Consider the following 25,391-nt stretch of genomic DNA (forward strand, 5'->3'; position numbering starts at 1 on the left):
AATATACTTATTTTCCGTATTCCAGGTTCACATGGTCCTTCACTATCCAATGATTTCTATATGTCCAATGATTTCTTTGCTAGAATCCAGATCCCTACTATTACTAGAGTCCTGCCTCCGACTCTTGCTGGTCGATGCATTCATAGTCATCGTTCCACCTTGTTCTCTCATGGCCACCTGTAGCATCTGCAGATTTTTGTATCCATTCTTTTGAGGCATTGCCTGGAGACGTCGTATCTGCATCTGTCTCTGGTGTGTCATTCTGCTGCGGCTCTGACTGCTCTACACTGTGTAGATGCTTTCTCGAGCACATCCCTGATGCTGCCATTGTAACCTTCAGTTTTGTTGAGTTGGGTGTCTACATTTGTGGCTTCCTTCATCATTATGGTCATAGACTCTCATAGAGGTCCAGTGTTTACGCTATTACAAGTCATTGTCAAAGTGTTTGCTTTTTCATTTACAAACTTGGAATTTCTTACCCAGGTCTGAGTCCTTCACACTTGCATCCCAGGTGACCATACTTGTCATGCAAAGATTTGTGTATAAAGTGTTGTTCACAGTCTACAATCGTAGGTATAGATAAGTGGATTAATGCACCTCTGGTAGTGTAGTCAGTGTTTACCTTTTGTTTCACAAGTTGTAATTCAAGTGAAATAGCTCCTTCCTATAGTGTACTCGCAAAATGAGCTCCAAGACACCAGAGTTCTACAATACTAAAACATTGATTTATAAAATGCACCCGTATCCGAAGACCACCTCAGATTTCCCCCATCTCAGACATGTGCCAGAGCACACAATGTTTAATCTTTTTTGCAAAAGGAGACGCTTGTACTACAGCTATAAGGTGAGTCTAGAACGAAGAATACTCGCCTCTGCTATTAATCCCCACTTACAGGCTGCGCCAAGGACACTGCAAGACTTTTACAAATCAGGGCTGTAGATGCTACTTCTCTGCTTGTCAACTGATTTGACTAGAGAGACAACCATTATTTGCATAAAGTATTAGCACAACAAATATACAAGCAAGGGCTACATCATTTAGTATTTCAGGCCCGTTCTTGTCTGCACAACACAGGTAAACTGGATGTCCTGAGAATCAAGGTGCTCTCAATCACCACCCCAGTACGAAGGCCATCCTTTGCCACTAGATTTAGAAGTGCCATCCATCATAAGCGCTGACTGATATAGCCATTGCTTTTTTTAATTGTATGTTATTGACATTTAATAAACAAACATAAAAGTGAAACAAATAAACAATTGCACAGATATTTGCACAGTCCCAATCCCATGCCCTTGTGGGGAATAAAAAGTTCCATTCATTTCAGTATGGAGAATCTGTATCACAATGAGTCTATTGGGTTAAGGGGTCGAGCACCGTCTTAGCTGTCTATAAGCTCCATCCCTGTCTACTCCGGGCCCAGCTGGTTGGCCGTGCAATCTGGTATCATTAGCTCTCAGCATCCCAACCACCCCAAATTATCTCGGCCCCCTCATCCCTTGTATACCAGCTTTTCCTTGACACAGCATATGTTCACTTCCCTTTCCCGGTTCCGCAGCCACGGGTTAGTTGAATTTCCCATAGCCTTGCAATCTCCCCTATTGCAAGCAAGAAGCTCAAGTAAACCAGCAATTTTTTTCGAAGAAGAGACATCCAAGTTCTGCCATATCTCCAGCAAGCCTAGGACTGCCTGTCTGTCAATGGGTGCGCCAGCGGCTCTTTCCAGCCTCTCAGTAGCTCCCTCCCGAAAAGGCGTATCTTGAGACAAGCTCATATGGTATGTATGAACGTACTCTACTGGAGGCAGGTGCGCAGGCACGTGTTTTTACTTGCGCTGCCGCCTATTTTGTGTAGGAATTACTTCATAGAATAGATTCTCTGTAGTATTTTCATCTTAGTCAGCCGGAAACGTGCCTGTATTGCTCCTTCACGCTAGTTCCCTTACGTCAGTTTGCCAACAGGACCTCAAATGGTCAAGCTCCTTCTGAGTGTTAGTCAGTAAAGTGCCATATGTGAGGAAAATTGCCTTTGTGGTTATGTGGCCGTTCAGCAGCCTTCTCTCCAGCAGTGATTCCGCTTTAGTTTCGACCCCGGTGATATCTGTGCTTTCTGTGAGTGGTGCAGTTGGAGCTATTTAAATACCTGTCCTTATATATGCAAAAGGTACAATACCATTTGCATCCCACTCATGTTCCAAGTCGAGAGGCCAATATCGTCTCATTTTTTGAAGCCTGGTAATGTTGTCATAGGGACCAGCCTTGTGCACAGCCACAGTGGGGTCTTCAAAGTCAATCTCCTCTACCATTTCATTTATTTTAGTAATCTATGCTGCTTAATTACCACTGTCTCCGGGGGGGGGAGAGGTAATATGGGGGGTGTCAGCCGAGAGCTCTCCACCGTGCAATGCATGCAAATAGCCCCTCCTACCCAGCCAGAAGATCCAGTCAGAAGGCAGCACTATCTTTTTAAAATATTGCTGTCCTGCCCAACGGCGGCAGTGCTCTGCAGTGTTTCACTTCTTTGTCTAGCCTATTGTCCAATGGCATCAGGTCCTCCTTTATAGTGGGTATCATCTTTTTTTTTAGATCCACAGACCCAGGTATTTAAAGTGATGGGTGGCAAACTTTAATGGCTTGGGGAAGCTCCCCTCTACTTCCCAGCCTCACATCGGGAATATCAGGGAATGCTCCCAGTTCATTCCCAGGCCAGAGAAGTTCCCAGAAATAGTGAAGATCTCACTTATCCGCAAAAAAAGATTTGTACGGGTCAGTTAGGTACAATAGGATATCATCCGCATAGAGGGATAGCTGTTCATCCCATGTGTGATCTCATCTCCAGCCCCAAATTTGGGCTGCAACCCAAATGCATGTCACCAGCACCTCTTTCGCTAGGGCAAATAGCATTGGTGAAAGGGGGCAGTCCTGCCTTGAGCCACTCTTTATTGGGGGATTCCCAGGGGAGGACAACATTGACTGCGCCCTTGGGTTAGTATGGACAACCTGACCCATTTCAAGAAGTTGGGATCAAATCACAGCTTGCTAATAATGCAGAATAAGAAGGGCCATTCCACTGAATTGAATGCCATATTGGTGTCGAGTGAGGCTACTGCCAACGGAGCCCTAACTCCCTCTGCTACTGCAATGTTGTTATAAAGACGTCGAAGGTTAAGTTTGGTCGATCTATGTGGCATAAGCTCATTCTGGTCTAGGTGCATCAAATCTAAGATTACCCCTTTGAGTTGGTTTGCCAGTACTTTATCCAGTATTTTGGTGTCTGAATAAAGCAGAGATAACCGCTTGTAGGAGTCCCACCAGTCTGCAAGTTTCCCAGCCTTGGGTATAGGAACACTTGTTGCTGTGCACATATGGTCAGGGCGCACCCCCTGTCGATACAGCCATTGGTAATGTAATGATTTTTAGAGCAGCCTATCCAAATAAATGGACTGCATATTGCTTTGTGTTCAGTGATTACCAAGCTACCTGAAATTACCTGCTACGGAGCATTTTTGTTGTGTCAGTATGTTTTGTAAAAACAAGAATAAACCACTTTCTATACAAAATGTTTTATTTTAGCATTGATGCAAAGCATTTAATTTGTGCTAGTTTTATTAAAATAAACTAGAAATCTATTAATACATTGTGTTTGCTCAAACATATTGTTCATTTAGGGAGTAGATTTGAGAAGAGAATTTCTTTATAGGCCGGATTTCTCTAGCATTTTGCCCTTGGGTAAGTTTAATAAAATCCACACCCCAGCAATATGATGCATTGTGTGGATACATCTTAATTATTACTGCCATATAACTAGGAGTGGGGAATACTGGTCATATCGTACCAAAGACTAACTAGCACATGATGGATAAGTTTTTGAGAGTAAGGTATAGTGTTGCATAAAGCAATTAAACTGCCTTCTAATGCACATTTTAATTAATGTTCTGTTGCATTGTTTTCCAGTTGAGGGAGCTTGCATTCTAAGCTTAAAACGGTGTCTGCCACTCAATGCAAATTGCAGTACTGCTATTTTTACTTTTGCTATTTATGTTTGTGGCCCAAAGTTATTGTGACTGTAAATCACTGCCTGTTGCCATCTGACCTGTTGTGATTTATCTCACAGCACGTCTTGGAGGGTTGCTTCTTGAACCTCACATCAGCCCATGCATGTTTGCTTTGTGGTTGAAGATGGTTGTGTCGGTGCTGCCGGGTCTGCAGGTTACTATTTGAATGTAGTATGCTGCCCTTGGGCCTTGTATAGTGCTCAGTGTCTGTGGTGTTACTGTGGTTAGTTTTTAAAATATTTCAGATTCATATCTTCTCTCACTAGCTGTTTCTGTGAGTAGCATTAAATAGAGTTGTATGTTTAGTTGTGAGAGGTCCGTAGTTTGCAATAGATTTTCTAGGTAATAGTTTTAGTTGCCATGAATACCACACCAGCACCCTCATCGCTCTCAACCCAGGACGAACCCCCACCTGCTGCAGGGCCACCCCGAAGCGCACCCACGGTCCCTTCGCCCGCCAGAACTGCAGCTTCTCCTGCATCGAAGACGCAGAGACACCAGCCACGACAAAACACTACCAGCTCCGATGCATCCTGATCAAAACCCGCTCCGCACGCAAACACGCCGTCGAGCTCTGGGACCTACTCGACACCGCATCTCCAGACGTTGCCTTCTTGACCGAGACCTGGATGAATGAAGCCTCCACTCCAGACATCGCCATAGCCATCCCCGACTGATACAAGATCGCCCGCAAAGACAGCAACAACTGAGTCGGAGGAGGAATCGCCATCGTCCACAAGAAGACCATCAGGGTCTCAACAAACACCGACGACACTCTCAGCACCGCCGAACACATGCACTTCCAGATGCACACGGACCCCAAGACCACCCTAAGAGACACCCTCGTCTACAGACCACCCGGACCCCGACCACAATTCTGCAACGCCATTGCCGACTTCATCAGCACGCAAGCTCTGACCTCCACCGACTACATCCTCCTCGGAGACCTGAACTTCCATCTGGAGAACAACAACGACAGCAACTCCTCCACCCTGATAGACAACCTCGCCAACCTCGGACTGGAACAGCTCGTCACGACGCCGACCCACATCGCCGGACACACACTCGACGCCATCTTCTCCTCAAGCCCACATGTCTCCTTCAGCCACGTCTCCGAACCCACCTGGACCAACCACCACTGCATCCACTTCACCTTCCAGAAACCCGTCGCACATCACCGCACCCTACAGATCCCCCGTCGCTGCTGGGGCGAAATCACCGAAGTACAACTACAGACAAACCTCGCACTCAACCCACCGGCCAACCCCCCCAAAGCCGACGAAGGTGCGCGCACCCTCAGATGATGGATGGACAACTGTGCCAACACCTTAGCCCCGCTTAAAAAACAAACCCTCAAAGACACCAGCAAGAGAGCCAACTGGTTCACAACTGTACTCCTAGCGTCAAAGCGCACCTGCCGGAAGTTGGAGAACATATGGCACAGCGAAAAGTCGCCGCAACCACCACCACCTCATCAGGACCACCAAGAGGACCTCCTTCAAAGACCGCCTCGACAACAACGCACACAACAGCAAGGAGCTCTTCAACGTCATGAAGGAACTCTCCAACCCCAGTTCCAACGCCAACGACATCCCGCCATCGCAAGCCCTGTGCGACTCCCTCGCCACCTTCTTCCACCGCAAGATCGCCGACATCCATGATAGCTTCAACCCCCGGACGACCCTAACTGGCCCCAACACGCCGGACCCACCACACCCCAACGACCACGACCCCTTGACAACCTGGGCCAATGTGAGCACCGAAGACACAATCAAGACCATGGGCACAATCCACTCCGGCTCACCGTCTGACCCTTTTCTACACCACATCTTCAACAAAGCCAGCAGCTCCATCGCACCCCACCTGCGCAACATCATCAACCTCTCCTTCGAGACCGCGACCTTCCCTGAAAGCTGGAAACATGCCGAGATCAACTCCCTACTGAAGAAACCCAAGGCGGACCGAGCAAACTGAAAAACTTCCGGCCCATCTCCCTGCTTCTGTTCCCAGCTAAGGTCATCTAGAAGATAGTCAACATCCAGCTCACCCGGTACCTCGAAGACAACAGCATCCTGGACCCCTCCCAGTCAGGATTCCGCAGCAACCACAGCACCGAGACCGCCCTCATTGCTGCCACAGATGACATCAGGATTCTGCTGGACAACGGCGAGACGGCGGCCCTCATCCTTCTGGACCTCTCCGCCGCATTCAACACTGTCTGCCACCGCACACTACGCACACGACTCCACGATGCAGGGATCCAAGACAAGGCCCTGGACTGGACCTCCTCCTTCTTCTCCAGCAGAACCCAGAGAGTCCGTCTCCCCCGTTCCGATCCGAAGCCTCCGAGATCATCTGCGGCGTCCCGCAGGGATCCTCCCTCAGCCCGACGCTGATCAACGTCTACATGGCGCCTCTCGCACGCATCGCCCAACATCACGACCTCAACATAATCTCCTACGCCAACGACATGCAACTGATCCTCTCCCTCACCAAGGACCCCCTCACCGCCAAATCCAACCTCCACCAGGGAATGAAGGCCGTCGCCGACTTTATGGAGGATAGCCGCCTTAAGCTGAACACAGACAAGACGGAGATCCTCATCCTCTGGCCCAACCCCTCAGCATGGGACGACTCCTGGTGGCCCGCGTCGCTGGGGACACCACCCACACCCATGCATGCAACCTGGGAATCATCCTCGACTCTAAACTCACCATGACCAAAAAAGTCAACGCTGTCTCCTCCACCTGCTTCAACACCCTCCGTATGCTCCGCAAGATCTACAGATGGATCCCGACAGACACAAGGAAAACAGTCACCCAGGCCCTAGTCAGCAGCAGACTCGACTACGGAAACGCCTTCTACACCGGAGCCCCGACCAAGCTCATCAATAGACTGCAAAGAATCCAGAATGCCTCTGCACGCCTGATCCTTGACGTCCCGTGCCACGACCACATCACCCCCCACCTGAGGAACCTGCACTGGCTCGCTGTCGACAAAAGAATCTCCTTCAAGCTCCTGATCCACGCACACAAGGCACTCCACAAGACCGGCCCAGCCTATCTCAACAGTCGACTCTCCTTCTACGTACCCAACAGAAAACTCTGCTCCGCAGACCTCTCCCTGGCTGCCGTCCCACGCATCTGCAGAACCACAGCCGGAGGCAAATCCTTCTCCCACCGTGCCGCCAAGACCTGGAACACCCTCCCCCTCATCCTACGACAAACCGAAGACCATCTAACCTTCAGGAGACAACTCAAGACCTGGCTGTTCGAACAGTAGCAACAGCACCCCCCCCCTCTCCCCACCCTCAGTGCCTTGAAACCCTTGCGGGTATGTAGTGCGCTTTACAAATTATTGATTGAATGCACCAGTTTAAAGGTTCCTTTAAAGCACTAGATATTTCTGTAAGTGTTCTGAGTATTGTTTGATGATCCCTAAGCTCCCAATTTCTGGTGAATGTTTTAATAATATTTCAATACAAGCATCAAGCATAGTATGAAGTGGTTGATCTACCAAACTAACAAGGCATCAGTTATAGCCTATACATACTTACAAACATTGTTCCCTGTAAGCTGCATGCATGCCAAGTGTGCACACAGTCTTACAAAGCGTGCACGTCTCTGCTTCACAAGCGATTTAGACCGTTCACCAGCCACAGCCTTAAAAATGGGAGCGCCGTGAAAAATAAGTTCTTTTTCTGGGGGTGAAGTGCAGTGTGCATCTACAACGCAGGGGGAGCAGCAGTTTTGCATTTTTAGGTCAGGGCCTGTGGAATGCCATAGAGTCTGGAGAAGGGGAAAGTTATAGATGCTGTTTTTGCTTTTTGTGTCGAAAGGGTGGGGGGCCTGCACACATTCACGAGAAAAGTTTATTTTCATTTCAGTGTTACAAGAAACAATGATTTCTTGTTTCATGTTGGTTTGTATGCTTGTAAGTTCTTGTCGAACTACAGCTGTTCACACTGTAGAATTAGAGTCGCTTTGCACTTGCATTTTTAGAACATGCACTGTACACATACCAGTCCGTGTAGTGCAGGCCATGTTTTATTTCTCCCCATGACTCCCTCCCCACCTCCCCCACCCAGTATACATTCAAGTATGGAACGGCCCCTGGTCGAGGTTGCTAAAATTATATAATGTAACTGCTGTGTTTTAGGATCAGACTGTGAGCTGAGTAAATATTGACATTTTTGTATTGCTTTTTTAATAAATGTTTTTTAGTTTCATATGATAACATGATGGATATCTCAGCATTGGTCTGTTGGTGTGCTGCTTTAGCTCTTGGTGCAGTCATACCAGGCTCTGACCTTGTGGGCTGGGGGTGATGCGTTCAAAATAACTTTTCCGTTGAAAAGCAGGTGCTACAGATTTCCTCGGGTGTCCAGCAGTCGTGATGCAACAATAAAAGTGTCGAGATAACTTTGGTGATTGTTGCTCCTTCTAGAGAGTGCAGAGTTTTGTCTAGTGGCAGTTTCAGCTCATCTTAAAGTAGAGCAAAGGGTTAATGTGCCTACTACATATCCTCAGTTCTGTGATCTGCATGTGACACGTCAGAGTGAACAATGAGTAGATCTACAGAAAATTAAATGTATGTGAGATAATGCTCAATATGTTTTCACTGAGTATCCTGTTTGTTCTTTATCACATATGAAAGCATTTCTAAATACATTCATTCAGAAAGTTCGATTTACTAAAAAATATCACTTCTGTCCCATCACCGTCCCTGTCGGGCACTCTACTGTTCCACAGTAGCTATGAAATTTGCTGCTGCCCTGTAAGACCTCTAGCATAGATTTCTACTGCTCTGCATCTGTGGACTTCCTTTTCTTCCTTTCACACACTCTTAGGTAACACCTGCATCACTAGGCTAAACCTGTGCAGGTCGGACTTGAACCAGTACATGGTACAAAGCAGCATCACAAGTATAAGGTATTGCCAGGGCCACTGAAATCATGTAATTATGTAGCCAATGCTTTTATTTTTTGTATGATTATGGATTTGGCACACATTTGGCTACCATCCTAGCGCCAAGACGCCCACGGGCATTCGCTGCGCTCTACAAATTCATAAATCAAATCAAATCCATCATCTGCCATATAATCTGCAGAATTTAACCCAAAAATAGTAATTTCTAGCTTGACCAAATCAAAAGTTACTAAAACGTTGCGAGATATGTTTGCATGCATTAAAGATCCTTCTCAAAGGTTAGGTGGTCATCTTTCAGCCGCTTATTTCTGTACTGGGTTAGTAAACTGATACTAATGAGGTGAAATTATTGCCAAGACAGGATTACCATGTGTAAAAATATATATAAAATAACGAAGCAACACTAGAAAAAATGTGCTGTAGTATGCCACATAATTTGGCTATTCTCGCTGCATAATTTAGTCAATCCGCCACATAATTTGGTGCTTTCCCCTACTGCATAATTCTAGTGGCCCTGGGTATTGTTGTGCAGCTTTTCTACAGCATACAATTTGCAATTACTATAATTCCATTGAATATATAGACACTGACAAACGTCCTCTCACTTACCTTCCTCTACAGTCTTGCTAATCATTCACAGAATTTCAGGCCATATACTCAGTCGCGCTCTCTCTATCTCCTCTATGCCCCCCAACTGCCAAGCCATTCATTCAGGTTCAGAACGATTCTTTATATTAGTCAACAAAAAAATTACAAAAACATTAAAAAATGCATTAGCAAAGAGGCTAGCAGCAAACAGCAGATCAATTGGCTCTTTTGCTTTTTTCGCTCTGGTGTTATCCAACACCTTTTGATTTTACGAAAATGTTACATAGTCATAGGTCTTTTCAGTCAGGCGTCCTCCATTAGTCTGTTGTTGTCATCCACATTTTTCTTCCACCCATTCCAGCATGCATCATGGGGCAGTGAGTCAGTTCTCTTCAGCCACTGGCTGACTTTACTGTAAGTTACAACATGATGCCTTTTCAGACGGAGTACAACCACACAAAAAGTAGTTCTTTTTAGAGCCAAGAACTAGTAATGTGTGTTATTTGCAGACCAGCAAATACTTTTGCTTTTAACCAGTTGTTTACATTTTTTTAGATTGAGAGCACACCAGCCTACCCCAAAAAATATTTTGGCAAAACCAAAACAGAAACAAAAATGGAATTGCTAAAGCCAAAAGGCAGCGGCTACCACCAGGCTGCTTGGCTTTGCTAATGCTTGTTTATTTTTGGAGCACAAAGATCCCTGCTCGACCAAATTGTGTGACCCAATGAAAATACTGTATTTCACCTCACCTCCGTGTTGTTCATTATTACGAGACCACCTTCAAACACTTGAGTACAAGATGCTCACTATACAGAAACCTTTTTTTATTTTTTATTTAATAGCCTATTATTATTCTCCAGCTATAGCACAAATCAAGCCACAAAATAATGTATACATGCTAATGGACTTGTCTCTTAGTTCAGTAGCAACACTGAGGTTATCAATCAGGATAGCGAGAGGTTTCTAGGTGGGATGCAAGCAGCCATAGACAAGGTGCCTCTGGCTCGGAGGGAAAGAGTAAGGAATAAAGGCAAGTGGGCCCCCTGGTGTACCCCAGCACTAACAGAAAAGAAGCAAAAGCTGCTCCAATACAAAAGTAAATTTTGGAAGCGGTATGAGCTGGAGGCCTTGAGGGAGTATACACCGATGCTGGGAATATATAAAGGAGCGATCACAGCGACTAAAGCAGAGTTTTATGAGTTAAAGATCACAGAGAGGTCCACCTCTCAACAGCCCCAAGTCTGGATTATATAATGAAACAGACTCTTGGGATGGTCAAGCTGGGGAAGGAAAGGTTAGGGATTGCAGGGAGGGAGATCTGTGAATGAATAGAAAGAGTAGTAAGATACCCTTTTACACATAATAGTCACTTATCAAAATCATCAGGCGAAATATAGAGGAGTATCTGAGTCTATGAAGAGCTACTGTAAATAAAAATAATAAACCCCTTAACAGGAGAGATGAGAGGGTGGATTCAGGATTCCAACACGAATGCTGTCATGGAGAAACAACTACATGGCAAGTTTGAATGAATACTCATTTCATAGATAAAGTCAATTCAATACCAGTAACAAAAATATGAAACTCCTTAAACAACACACCTACCCTTTTTGGCGTGTTGGAAGGAATCATAGGTGACCAAAGGCGTCAGACTTCCAATCACCCCCTACTGACCCCCCCGTTAAAGAACACAAAAACACAAAAGAATAATGCCACGGCTTAGTATCTTCACTCTAGATGTAACTCCTGGAATATCTAGGCAGCAGAGTCATATGAATGTATCACACTGTACAAGTTCCAAGCCAGTAGTGCATGTTTTTCCTAAATAAATAGGGACCCATTTTGGGAGTTCCTCCATATCAAGGCAGCATGGTACGTGGATAATAACAGGCTGTACTCTCTCTGTGCCGAATTGCAGCCCTCCAATTAACACACAAAAGCAAACTAGGAGTTTAGTCACTTCCTCAGTACTATACAAAGAAATCTCCTCCGCAAGTGTCCTAAGAAATAGACTCGCCAATGGAGGAGATGTTTTTCACGTCCTTGCTCTTCAATGGGAGAGTGAGAGCGGAGGAAGAAGCATAGGCTTTCCTGGATATATCCTAAGTAACTTCCGCCCCCGCATGAGACCGCAGGCTCTGTCTGATTCGTCAACGCAGGAAAAGTTGTGAATACACGAAAGCCCCGAAACACTCACAGGACTTCAGGAAAAGCTAATGTTGGTGCTACAAGCACCCTTACCGGACCTTGACCTCCACACAAGAATCCATAAGCAGAAGGAAAATACAAATAATCGGCAGTCCAGTGGATAATTCGTCAAGCTATTTCCGGGTTTCCTGCGGCACGCACATGACTGCGTGCCACGTCAGAAGCATGAGGAATGATGGGAATTAGAGTTCCTGATGCACAGGAGTGCTTTCCTCCTTCCGATTCCCGCTTCAGTGTGTCAGTGTACGGCTGTCAGTGTACGGCAGGACGATGCGACCTGAAAGTACATCTCCTCAGAGAACACTGACAGATACACCGTTTGTCTGGGAATCTTTTATGGAAGGCCGCCACCAGACGGGAAGCGTGCACAGCAGCAGACGGTTCCCAGGAATTTTCCTCAGGACCATACCCCTTCCAAAACAACAGATACCACAGTTTCTGTCTTATGAGTTTGGAATCGAGTATTCCTTTCACTTCATATTCCATTTCCTGGTTTACCCATAGAGGGACGGGGTGCCTTTTGTCTGGGCTATGGGATTGCTTTAAAAGAGAGACGTGAAAAACAGGATGAATTCGGAGATGGGTCGGTAGAGTTAGTTTTACTGCCACGGGGTTCACATGTTTCACAACCTTATAGGGGCCTATGTATTTGGGGTTGAACAAACTATGTTTCTTGAAACTTATATTTTTTGTGGAAAGCCATACCAAGTCACCTTTCTTATATACCTGGTTTGGTCTTCTGTGTTTGTCTGCCTGGCTCTTATACAATTCTTTGGCATGCTGAAGGTGTTCTTGTGTGTTTATCAATATTTTTTAGGTATGTGCTATCCTATTATGACCCTTCGGGAGTTTTCGATTGTGGCTGGGTGATAAGAAAGGGATGAAACGTGGGTGGAACCCATAAGAGCTATAATATGGTGTGTAATTCGTGGAACTGTGAGTGGAGCTATTATATGCGATTTCTGCAAGCCATAACCATTCCACCCAGGCCTCAGTATTATTGTCAACGTAGCATCCCAGAAATTGATTGAGGGTTTGATTAAGGTGTTCTGTCTATCCATCAGTTTGCGGATAAAAACTGGTAGACAGAGCGGAAGATATGTGCAACTCTGAACATCACACCCTCCAAAACTGAGCAGTGAATTCTGTGACACCATCTGATACTATAATTCGAGGGTGGCCATGTGACCTGATCACATTAACTAGCAGTAACTTTGTTAACTGTCCTGTGCAAGCAATGAAATGTCCCATTTTGGTTAAATAGTCAATAACTGTATATCCCTGGGCAACCCAACTATAAAATCCACAAAGAATCTTTTCCATGGTTTCTCGGGAGTTGGCAAAGGTTGAAGTAGACCTTGCTGTTTGCTTTTGTCAGCCTTCATTTGAGCACAGGTGCTATATCTTTTCACCCATGTTAGTATGTCTTTTCTGAGAGATGGCCACCAGAACTGCCTCAGGATTCTTTCTGCTGTCTTCTCAATATTGTTGTGCCCTGCACAGGGTAGTGTATGGCACAACTGGAACACTTGTTGTCTCAACTCCTTGGTAGGGATTAGGATTTGTTTTCCTTTTAGCGGAATGCCTTGTTTCAGATGCCTCTCATGATGTCGTTTCAGCCAGTCTTTCCAGGTAAATGTGTGTACTCCTCGGGCTACCTTTCTTAGAAATGTATCTGTTTGCAATACGCAAAGGACTTTGTGTGGTTCAATGATGGCTCGTTCCGGATTCACTCTTGATTCTGTTTGAGTTTCTTGACGTGTCAAAGCGGCCACTTTTTTGTTTTCGCTACGAGGTCTGAAGGTTACAATGAAATGGTACTTGGCGAAGAACAGCATGCATCGGAGTTGATGTGGAATTAACTGCCTGTCTGACTTCATGCTCTGCGAGTTACGATGGTCGGTGTATACAGTCACCCTGTGTTTAGCACCCATTAATCAATGTCTCCATTCTAAAAAGGCCTCTTTAATGGCTAATAGCTCTTTTTTGTCTATGGTGTAATTTTGTCCAGTTCTATTCAGTTTCCTGACATGAAGGCTATTGGATGCAATTGGCCTGTTGTTGCATGTCCCTGAGACAACACTGCTCCTACCACCACCTCAGAAGCATCAGCCTCCACTTCAAATGGTGTTTCTGGGTTAGCATAAGCCGATACAGGAGGTGAGTCAAATGCCTTTTTGAGGGATTCGAAGGCCATCTGAACTTTTTCTGACCACTGGAATTGAATGAATGAATGAATGAATGAATAAGACACTTATAAAGCGCATGGCTACCAAAGGCCTCCCAGCGCTTAAAAAGACACACCTAAGACTGCAAATCTAACTGCTCCAGAGAACAAAAAGCTTTTAAGATGCTTGCGAAAGATAAGATGGTTGGCCTCAAGACGAATAACATCAGGCAACTGATTCCAACTTTTAGCAATCATGACAGAAAAAAGACGGCCCCCACACCGGGCTCGCTTGGATCTAGGGACCGTAGCAAGATGTTTCGACTCAGATCGTAGAGGTCTTCTGGGGACATACAAGGAAATAATCAATTGAAGGATCGGGGGGAGAGTTAGCCACCAAGGGTTTGTGAGCAATGCACAACGCCTTAAATTGAATTCTTCTATCAACTGGCAGCCAATGGAGTCCCTTGATGTACGGTTTCGCGGATTCTCTATTATGAACCTGCATCAGAAGTCGTGCGGCACAGTTTTGGACCGTTTTAAGCTTTTTTTATAGTCGAACAGGGAGAGCCCAGGTAGAGCACATTGGCATAATCAAGCCTAGATAAAATTAGTGCTTGTACCAGCAGCTTCCTGGCTATAAAAGGCAGAAGGGGCAAGATACTTCGAATCATTTTAAGAATGGCATAACAAGAGCCAGCGACCCTAGACACCTGAGTTTTGAAACTAAGGTTGTGATCCAACCAGACTCCCAAGCTCTTTACTTGGTCTTTAGGCGCCGGCATGTCTCCCATACATTTAGGCCAGAGAGTACCACTCGTTTTTCCCAGAAACATAAGTTCTGTATTTGCCACATTCAGCTTAAGGAAAGAAGTGTCCATCCATTCCAAAACCTTTTCCAAACAATCGGCCAGGATAGACTTGTTATTGTTTAACAGGTTGAGGGATACAATGAGCTGAGTATTGTCGGCATACGTAATGATCTTAACCTGTAACAGCTCGACGATATCAGCCAGAGGACGCATATACACATTAAAAAGTATGGGGCTAAGCGAAGAGCCCTGAGGCACCCCACACTGCAGTGGCATCCAGTTGGAGGTAGCATTATTCTCAAATACTAGAAAAGATCGATCTGAGAGATAGGACGCAAGCCATTTGTGTAAGATGCCAGTCAACCCACTTTCCTCAAGTCTCGCCAATAACAGTTGGTGATTTACTGTGTCGAAGGTTGCGCTGAGATCAAGTAGAATAATCGCAGCGGAGCCCCCGGCTTCCAAGATTTTCCTCGACTCCTCAACAACCGCTAGCAAGGCAGTTTCAGTGCCCTACTGGGGCCTAAAGCCTGTCTGAGAGGAATGAAGGCAATGGTTGCTTTCCAAAAAAGCAGAAAGACTAGAGTTAACATGCCTTTCGCATATGTTGGCAATCCCAGGAAGTAACGAAATAGGGCGGTAATTGGCAAGCACTTTAGGATCTAAGGTAGGCTTCTTCAAAAGGGCTCTATCCCTAGCCTGTTTCCAAAGAGAGGGGACAATCCCAGTGGAAAAAGAGCTATTTATTAGCTCAAGAATAACAGGAGCAATTGAATCAAATACCTGGTTAAGGATGCGGGGGTTGCTGCGTTACTAAGGGAACCAGATTTAAGGCGCTCCAGTTGCAGTTTTAAATTTCCCAAGTCCAGAAATGGAATGGAGTCAATAAAAAGTTTGGAGGGAAGGGGTTCATCTCTTGTCAAAGGGGGATTCGCCCCACCTCCTAAAGCCGAAAAAGGGGGAAAGGCCAAGTAAATATCCTGAATCTTCTTATAGAAAAAAAGAGCCAATTCGTTGCATCGCCCTTTAGCATTTTCAGGGGGCAAGGAGGGCTCAGGAAGTTGCATAAGAGATTTAGTCATTTTAAAAATTTCACATGATGAGTTAGCCGCAAACATAATTTGATTTGTAAAATAATTAGATTGGGCAGATCTAATTTCAGCTTTGTAAACTCTAATGGCATCTCTATATTTAAGTTTCTCAGTGATTGAGAAGTCCTTTCTCCAGGTTCTTTCATGGCATTTACAAAGTTGTTTCAACTCCCTAAATTTAGGGGAGTACCAGGCAGCGCCATGATCAACTTTTTTCCTAAATAACCATTTTTGGGGGATATGGCTATCTAAAGACGTCTCAAGCCACTGATTAAATTTAATATTATCACGTTCAGGGTCATCACTAAGCACCAGCCTAGTGCTATCAAGAGTAGACGCCCATGCATCCATGGAGAGATTAGCCCAGCTCCGATTCCAAAGTTTTACCCTTTCCCTTGGCTGTCCACCCTCCTGAGGAGTCTAAGCAAAAGGAACCATGAAGTGGTCTGACCAAGGTAGAGGGATAGGTTTATCCACTGACAAATCGTTGATATTGGAAAATAAAGGGTCCAGAAGATGACCTTTTTGATGAGTGGAGCCAGACACGTTTTGCTTCAGGGCCAATACTTCTAAGATATCAGTAAGCACCTCAGATTCAGGGTCCAAAGCCAGGTCAAAATGAATTTTTAAGTCGCCTAGAACTGTAAAGTTAGTGGTGGAACTTACTAATTTGGCTATGCTGTCTGGGAGCTCTTTACTAAAATTGACACTAGGGCCCGGTGGTCGATAAATAAGAGTACCCGAAAAGGTACATGTGGGGGAGAAGCCTATCGTAAAGAAGCAACCCTCACAATCCAAAATCAAACTGTCAGTAATCTGACAGCGAAAAATATCCTTGTACACGATAGCTAATCCCCCTCCTCTTCCTCCAACACGGTCTTGTCTCTGGATCAAATACCCAGACGGGAGAGTACAAACTACTGCTGGTTCTGCAGTACTAGATAGCTATGTTTCCGTAAGGAACAAGGCATCAGCAGCAACCTCAATTCTGTAGAATGTTTGGGAAGGGAGCGACAATTCAACATGGACATAAAAAAAGTCCTATTGGCATGAGGGGAGATAGTAGCCCTAGGCTCAAGAGAAGACTGAAATTCAAAAGAGCAATGCCCACATTTATGATAGCAAGTATCGGGAGCCATAGAATAGCTACATGACAGGGAGACACTATCTTTAAGCTGGAGTAATTGTTTGTAAGAATATGAAAGCTTACCTCTGGTCACCTGAGCCAAGGGTCCTAGCCCCTGGGCCTGGTCGACCGTGGACGGGCGCAGACGGGCTTGCCTTTGGCGCGCCAGCAGCGCGGCTGCATCATCCGCCCCTTAAAAGGAGTGGTGAACGCCAGTACCGCCGCAGCTGGGAGGCTAACCTTTGTTGTTATCTCCCGCCTAAAAGTCCCCCCGGAGCATTGAACGCCGCTCCTACTCCCCGTTCACCAAGTCTGTGCAAATGAGCAAGTCCGTGCGATATCAAGCAGCACAATACTACACCCCACAAAATAAACGGTCATAAACTTTTAAAATGAGCAGAGTTCTTCCCAACAATTTTGTACTTAAAATTGAGCAAAGTTCCCCCCAAAGCACAAGCAATAAATGAATATATATATTTTTTAAAACACAGAAAAGAACCGGCAGAAGCCTCAGAGTCCTAGCTGAGCCGCTAATGCACGATTATGTAGTGTCAATTGGGTCTTCTTCCACAACAATCTTGTTATGGGAGCTACTTTGTCCATGAACTGGTTGATGAAGTGCCTATAAAAATTGGGGAAGTCTAGAAAACACTGAATGTCTCTGATATTTTGTGGGCGTGGCTACTCCGAAACAGCCAAAATCTTCCTCTCAGCCATTTCCTGTCCAAAAGGAGTGAGCATAACTCCCAAAAATTCCACAGTGGTAACGTGGAATTCACATTTGCTGATCTTGCAAAAAAGGTGGTGGTTCTGTAGAGTTTGTAGAACAAGACTCGCATGTCCTTTATGTTCTCCTTCGTTGGAAGAATAGACGAGAATGTTGTCAATGTAGATGACCACGAAATGGTCCAGGTATTCTCTGAAAACATCATTCAAGAACTACTGAAAGGCTGCGGAGGCATGGCATAGCACAAAAGGCATAACTTGATATTCATACAAGCCGTAACGGGTTTTGAAGGCCGTCTTCCATTCGTCACCTTCACACGCCCACAAAATGGTATGCCACTCTGAGATCAAGCTTGGTATAAATCACCTCCTCCTTCACTTGTTCTAACAATACTGGTATCAAGGGGAACAGGTACTGGTTTTTGATAGTGATAGCATTCAATGCTCGGAAGTCGATGCATGATCTTAGTTCTCCGTTTGCTTTCGGAATGAAGAATAAAGGAGAAGCAGCAGGATATCATGAGTAGCGAATAAACCCCAGGGAGAGATATTTCTCAATATATTGATGCAAATGTTCGTTTTCTGGCTCAGTAAGGGGGTAGATCTTCCCACAAGGAACCACTGCTCCCGGGATGAGATCTATCTGGCAATCGTATATCCTATGTGGGGGAAGCACTTCCGCCTTTCGGTCGCTAAACACATCAGCGAACCTTTGATAACAGGTAGGTAATAACACTTCTTTTTCAGCTGCGGTGGCTATGTGGTATCACAGTGCTAGAGCCTTGGACGGATATTGGGTGTTCGGATGCAGTGCACTCTGCAATAATCAGACTCCATTTTCAAGACCATTTTAGACCACTCTATGGAAGGGTTATGTTTCGGTAACCAAGGTAGGTCCAATATCACTCCATACTGAGGAGCCTGAATGATGTTAAAATACAGATGTTCATAATGTTTTTCTTTGTAACTTACTTCATACATTACTTTGCATAACAAATGGGTCCAAAAGCTTACCATCCACTGCGAAAGCCGTTTCAGGCGTAGATTTGGGTGTCACTCCCAGTCTTTGGGCTTCCGTCTTATCCATGAAGCACCCTGTGGCTCCTGAATCAACCATAGCCTTGTTTTTCCAGTGGTCTTGGTTGATTTGTATGTCCATAAGGATGAAGAAATGTTCTTTACCTGAGGTGGAATCTTGTTTCACCGTAGGGATAATACGAATGCTCGAGGGCTCCCCTTCACTAGGCCTCAAGCGAATTAGTTTTCCGAAGTTTTGTTGGTGGTTACTGTGGCCACTTCACCATATCTAGGATGACTATTTTTGGGTTTGAGGTAATATCCTTTTTTCCCATAGTCCAAACACAGCCCCTTCTTGCGTCGGTATTCTCTTTCATCGGGGGTTGAGGAGGCTCGCACAGCTCCGTTTTCCATTGGTTCTGAAAGGTTAGGGACTGCAGGGAGGGAGTTCCATGAATGATAAGAAGAGTAGTAAGATACCCTTTTACACACAATAGTCACTTATCAAAATTAGCAGGTGAAATATAGAGGAGTATCTGAGTCTATGGAGAGCTACCTGTAAATAAAAATAATCAACCTTATAACAGGAGAGAGGAATGGGTTGATTCAGGATTCCAACACGAATGCTGTCATGGAGAAACAAACTACATGGAAAGTTTGAATGAATACTCCTTTCATAGATAAAGTCAGTTCAATAACAGTAAAACAATATGAAACTCCTTGAACAACACACCTACCCTTATTGGCGTGTTGGAAGGAATCAAAGGTGAACAAAGGCTTCAGACTTCCAATTACCCTCTACTGACCCCCCCTGCTAAAGAACACAAAAACACAAAAGAATAATGCCACAGCTTAGAATCTTTGCTCTAGATGTTACTCCTGTAATATCTAGGCAGCAGAGTCATATGAATGTATCACACTGAACAAGTTCCAAGCTAGTAGTGCATGTTTCACTTTGCTCCTCAATATCAAAGCAGCAGGGTATGTGGATAATAGGCTGTACTCTCTCTAAGCCCGAATTGCACTTCTCCAATTAGCACACAAAAGCAAACTGGGAGTTTAGTCACTTCCTCAGTACTGTACAAAGAAATCTCCTCCGTAAGAGTCCTAAGAAACGGACTCGCAAACGGAGGAGATGTTTATCACGTCCTTGCTCTTCAGTGGAAGGGCGCGAACAGAGGAAGAAACATAGGCTTCCCTGGATATATCCTAAGTAACTTCTCCCCCGCATGAGACCGCAGGCTCTGCCAGACTCGCCAACGGAGGAAAAGCTGTGAATATACGAAAGCCCCGAAACGCTCACAGGACTTCAGGAAAAGCGAATGTTGGTGCTACAAGCACCCTTACTGGACCTCGACCTCCACACGAGAATCCATAAGCCGAAGGAAAATACAAATAATCGGCAGTCCAGTGGATACTTTGTCCAGCTATATCCGGGTTTCCTGATGGCATGCACATGACTGCGTGCCACATCAGAAGCGTGAGGAATGACGGGAATTAGAGTTCCAGATGCACAGGAGTGCTTTCCTCTTTCTGACTCCTGCTTCAGTCCGTCAGTATATGCCGGGATGATGCGAAGTGACAGCGAGTGATACTCAAAGGGAGACTTTTAAAGTATTAAGGGAGTTAAGCCAAACCAAATAACAGAAGGCAGTCCTAGATCCACAGGACTGTGATAAGATACAGGACTTCTTTCTAAAGAAAATGTTTGATATTCTAACTGAAGTAAGAAACACCTGGCTTTGTCCCTGTCCACTGGAAGTGGATGAGGTGCATGGCTTTGAAAGTGGAAGAGGTGCCTGGCTTCAAGGGTGAGATGCTTTCAGCATTTTAACCATTGGACCTTGAGGCCTTAGCACGGTCAATGGCAGCAGTTAAATCTGGCTCGCCGGAAGACCCTAGCCTTCCTAAGGTACTCAAAATGGCCTTTCCAGTGGTGGGGTTGAGCTGCTTTCCTTTCCGAACTACTCCCTGGTGGTAGGTAAAGTACCACTCCGTTTTAAGAAAGCTATGGTAAGCCCATTATTGAAGAAGGCTGATGCAGACCCCAAAAACCTAAAAAACTACTGCTTAGGTTACCTTTTCCAGCTAAGATCGTGGAACAACATGTAAGTAGAATCCTTGCAGAGTTTATGGAGGAGCACAAACTGCTCCACGCTCGCCAGGCAAGTTTTTGGGCCCATCACAGTACGGAACTGGTGATGCTTTTGGTACTGCATGAGCACATACTGGCGGCTGATAGGAACAGGCCCTCCGTGCTGATCCTATTGTATCTTACAGCTGCATTTGACACGGTTGACCATCAAGTATTGATGGATGCATTACGGGTACAAGGGATCACATATTCTGCCTTTCGGTGGATCTCCTCGTTCCTGAATGACCGGTCACAGAAGGTACAGCTGGGTGGCTATGTGTCTAGAGAAAGAGTACTCCTGTGTGGGGTTCCCCAGGGATCTGCTCTGACCCCACTTTTATTTAATATCTATCTTCAGCCTTTGGTGGCGGTCGCTGATCCTGATGATTGATAACTCTAAGCAAGCGCAGTCAAACGTGCAGAATATCCTCAGGTTTATGATGAACTGGATGTCGGTTAATTCACTCAAAGTGAACCCAGATAAGACGGAGGTCTTGGCAATTACCACCAAAAGTAATCCTTAGATGGATGGTTTTTGGCCCCAGGAGTTAGGTGTTACCCCAAAATCTGCGCCTATTGTGAAGAGCTTTGGTCTTAAGTTGGTTAAGAAGTTGGCAATGACTGGGCAGGTGACGACAGTGGTGGTAAGCTGCGTGGGTCTACTTAGGCAGCTTTAGAAACTGGTGCCTCTTCTATCTCTCGCAATGGTGTGAACAGTAGTGGCAGCACTTATTGTGTCACGGCAGGACTATGGCAATGCGTTATACATTGGGCTCCCGGACAAGCTACTGGATAAGCTCCCAGTAGTTGTGAACAATGCTGCAAGATTAATATATAATCTACCGAAATGGACGCATGCCTCACCTTTGTTGCAAAAATTGCACTGGCGTCTAGTAAAGCAGAGGGCCAGGTTCAAGGGCGTATGCATTGCACATTAAGGCCCTGTATGGGACAGAACCAGTGTACATTTATGACCATCTAAGGCGATGTGTACCAGGACGCTGTCTTCGCTCTTCTGAGGCATTCTTCTGAGGCATCTTTGCTGACCTGTCCACGTTTTTTTTGCTTTTAAAAGATCTGTCCACGTTTTAACAAATCGACCATGGGCAGTCGGACTTTCTCAGTCCTGATACCTCAGCTGTGGAACGGACTCCTGGAAAGTCTGCAAAGAGTAAACAATCTCCTTCTATTTCGGAAGAGATTGAAAACCTTTTTGCATGAACAGGCCTTTGGTAGAGTCTGATCGAATGTCTCTGTCAAGTATTAGTTGGTGCTAGGCGGCTAATCCTAGACAAGCACTAGGTTACCGATGATAATTAGGCGCTATATAAGTGTTACTAACATAACCTACATTGTTATTAAGATGGGGCCAAGAATGTAAGGTGAAACATTTCTGTGTGTTAAGAGAATGCTTTCTTGAATTTTGAATGTACCTTATCCTACTCTAACATGCTCGTTGAATGATTTAGAGGTAGAGCCAATTCTTGGCTCTGCTGTACTCATTATTTTCTTGGCTTGTCCACCTCTACTCTGAGGTAATCCTTATCTTGTATTGCTATATTCTGGGGTAGGTGCATTAAAAATTACTTGTATGGGGATGGTCAGGGTAATTTAGTATTTCTTATCTTGCTCTTTTGTCAGCCTTCCACATTACTTTGTACAGGCCTTACATGATGGATCTGTCTGTCACAAAAGCAGATATACAAGCTGATAAATTTACACAAGAACTACATTTTATCTTTCCTTTCTCGGGTTTGATGAGTGCTATTGACATATACCATCAGCCGTACTTGAATGTCCAACCAAAAACATGTTGTACCTTTTGGCGCTTGTCAGCCAAGTCCAACATTTCAATCATCAAGTGCAGACTGTGAACTAGGATTCAGTCTCTTGAACACTATCAAGTCTAAATCAAGAACTAGACTGGAGGAGAATCACTTGGGTATGCTGATGAGAACAAAGGCCTTTCTCTTATATGGCAAAGTTGCCCTTGATAGAGTTTATCAGCACTGGAAGAATGGTAAAGGACCAGCGAGAGAAACAAATGTGTCGCACATCTAGTGATGGCACTTGACTTGTCTAAGCCACCCTTTCCCACAGTCTATGTTTGGCCTGGATGGGCACATTTCACACACTTCTTTTTAGCAGTGACATTAATCATTAGCTTGTACATCAAAATTAAGCTGTGGTATGTAATTGTCAATTTGCTAAAAATATATATTCTCTTGTATAGTCTTCCAACAATCCCCCACCAAATGATCAGTGCTCCAATCAAGAATATTCAGTAAAATCTTATAATAGGGCTCCCTTCTGAGTCCTGTCCTTTTTTTTAAGCCTGGGGTGTAGGTGCAACTAGAATAAACAATGAATGTCATGATGATCTGTCTCCACACTGCAAAACGGTCTCAAGACCCTGTTAGAGCTATATGTGTGAAATGCACATGTTCTCCATCTCATTGTAAACAAATATTTTGAGTGGCAATTGCCATGGATTTATTTACTCACGTGCTGGTATGCTTGGCGCACACAGCCTAGGCTGCAGCGCACAGGGATCTTGGACTGCCACACACAGAGAAATAAAATTAGAGAAAACATTGCTTACAAAGTGTAATAGCTCTAAATCAGTTACACTAATTGTCTACAAAGGTATTGTTGTGTTTCAGGAAGGCAACATTTCCTAGCCATACATTACATTACACAGCATTTTGTATCATCTTTCCAGGTGCTCATTAAATTTATGCTAATTTCCTGTGCGCTGCATGTGAAGTTTTTCAGCAACTCTCCAGTGAGCAGCAGCTTTAAGGCTCTTGCTGAGCCTGATCAGTCTAACCAGTGCACGGCTATTCTTCTCCTACCTGGTAGCAGGGTAAATACAGAAATTGTTGTCTCTTTAAACACCTTTCAATAAGTTTACTTTTATCTCACAGTTACAGTGCTAGTAATCATCAGGACAACAATATGTGGATAAAAATCTGCTCTGCGATTTCCATACCTGGTACAGATATAGCTCATGTAGCTACTTGGAAGTTGAGTATACTGTGTGTCATTTTAAATCTGCTACTTCCAGAACTTGTTTTAATTTGTGCATAAGCCCTGTTCCAATCCATTTCAGTTAGTCCTACACATCTTACTTTTCTGATTAGCAGATCTGCTTGCTTCCTGACTGATCTGAGCATCATGTATCCCATCGAAATCTAATGGCACGTCATATGGTTGACAGCAGTTTGTTTAAGACTGGACAGTGTTGAAACAAATTCGCCATGCCAACTTAATTGCTTAGGGTAAGGTTGTGAACACTACGAACTGCCCTCCCTCTAAACTGTTTGTGTTGAATCTAATAAACACGCCATTATTGAACAAATGGGCCATTCTCTGTGTATCCAACAGGAAGCAGCAATACACTAAAATGTAGCAGCCCCTCTAATCGCACTTTGGGATCATATAGACATTGCCTGGCCGCTGTCTTTGTCAGTGAACTTACAGACATCATACACTTTTACATGCCACCCATTTCTCATTTCCTCTCTAGGATTTGGTTTTTGGCCTGAAAATGATTCTATTTTTCGAACTGCTATGCTGTGTTTTATTTTCATTGTAACATTATTCTTTCCTAACAATTGAACATTATAAAGTGAAATGTATTACTTGTCTTGCTGTGCATAAAATTGAGCCACAACTCACTGACCAAGGCCAACAAGGTCAATACCATAATGTGTTGTTGCTTTGCTTATGTTACTAATCAGATGAATGTAGACTCTGGTGCATACGTGGCTGTGGTCTTTTTTGGGAGCACGATCAATGCTGATTTCGATAAGAATTATTATTGTTGATAGTGGCACACTGAGCTAAAAAGATGGACTGCATTGCTACCTAGAGTAAATACCAGTGGCTGGAATGTATTCAAGTGTTCAATTTCTTTTACATTTCATCAGAGACATAGTGTACACCTTGCTGCTTATGGATTTTGACATTACAAATATTTTTGTATCCCCAGACAGGAGATTCCGGAACACTTAATAAGAAGAAGAGTGATGAAGAAAAATTAACAATACAGGAAAGCTATCTGATGCTCAAGAAGAACCAGAGATGATGCCAAACCGTAATTTGAAATAGAACAACTAAGAACATTAAGTGCAATCCAGCGGCTTCAAGAGGCTGAGGACATCCATGCTGCCGGACCCAAAACATCCAAATAAATTAAAATCACAAAAATTACAGTGGTAGAACACATCCAATATTAAAACATGCTAGATACCACACTTTATCATAGGTAATTTTAACCCCTTCAGTGCCCATGACGAGCTGGACTCGTCATGGGCCGCGGTTGCGCTGTGCCCATGACGAGTCCAGCTCGTCATAGACCCCGCCCGCTAATGCAACGGCCGGCACAGGGCGGGGAAAGGAGCGGGCACTGAAGGGGTTAAGGTAGTTACAACAGTGCTTCCCATTCTAACGTGATAATATCGATGCTGTGGTGTTAGTGTATCATAAACACTGTTTTGGCTGGACCTTACAATCTGTAGAAAGAGACCATAGGTA

General features: G+C 44.7%; 1 protein-coding gene across 2 annotated transcripts in view; it reads left to right on the plus strand.

Annotated features, from left to right (window-relative positions):
• Positions 1 to 25,230, plus strand: part of LOC146799922 (uncharacterized) — a 96,841-nt gene extending 71,611 nt beyond the window's left edge. Inside the window, exon 5 of one of the 2 annotated variants that reach the window (XR_014967602.1) lies at positions 24,847 to 25,230. The gene's annotated coding sequence lies outside the window, so the exon portion shown is untranslated. The remainder of the gene's footprint in view (positions 1 to 24,846) is intronic. The other variant, XR_014967600.1, reaches the window with a different exon arrangement.
• The last annotated feature ends 161 nt before the right edge of the window (positions 25,231 to 25,391 follow it).

Source organism: Triturus cristatus, chromosome 8 (assembly GCF_964204655.1).
Source record: "Triturus cristatus chromosome 8, aTriCri1.1, whole genome shotgun sequence".
NCBI lineage: Eukaryota > Metazoa > Chordata > Amphibia > Caudata > Salamandridae > Triturus > Triturus cristatus.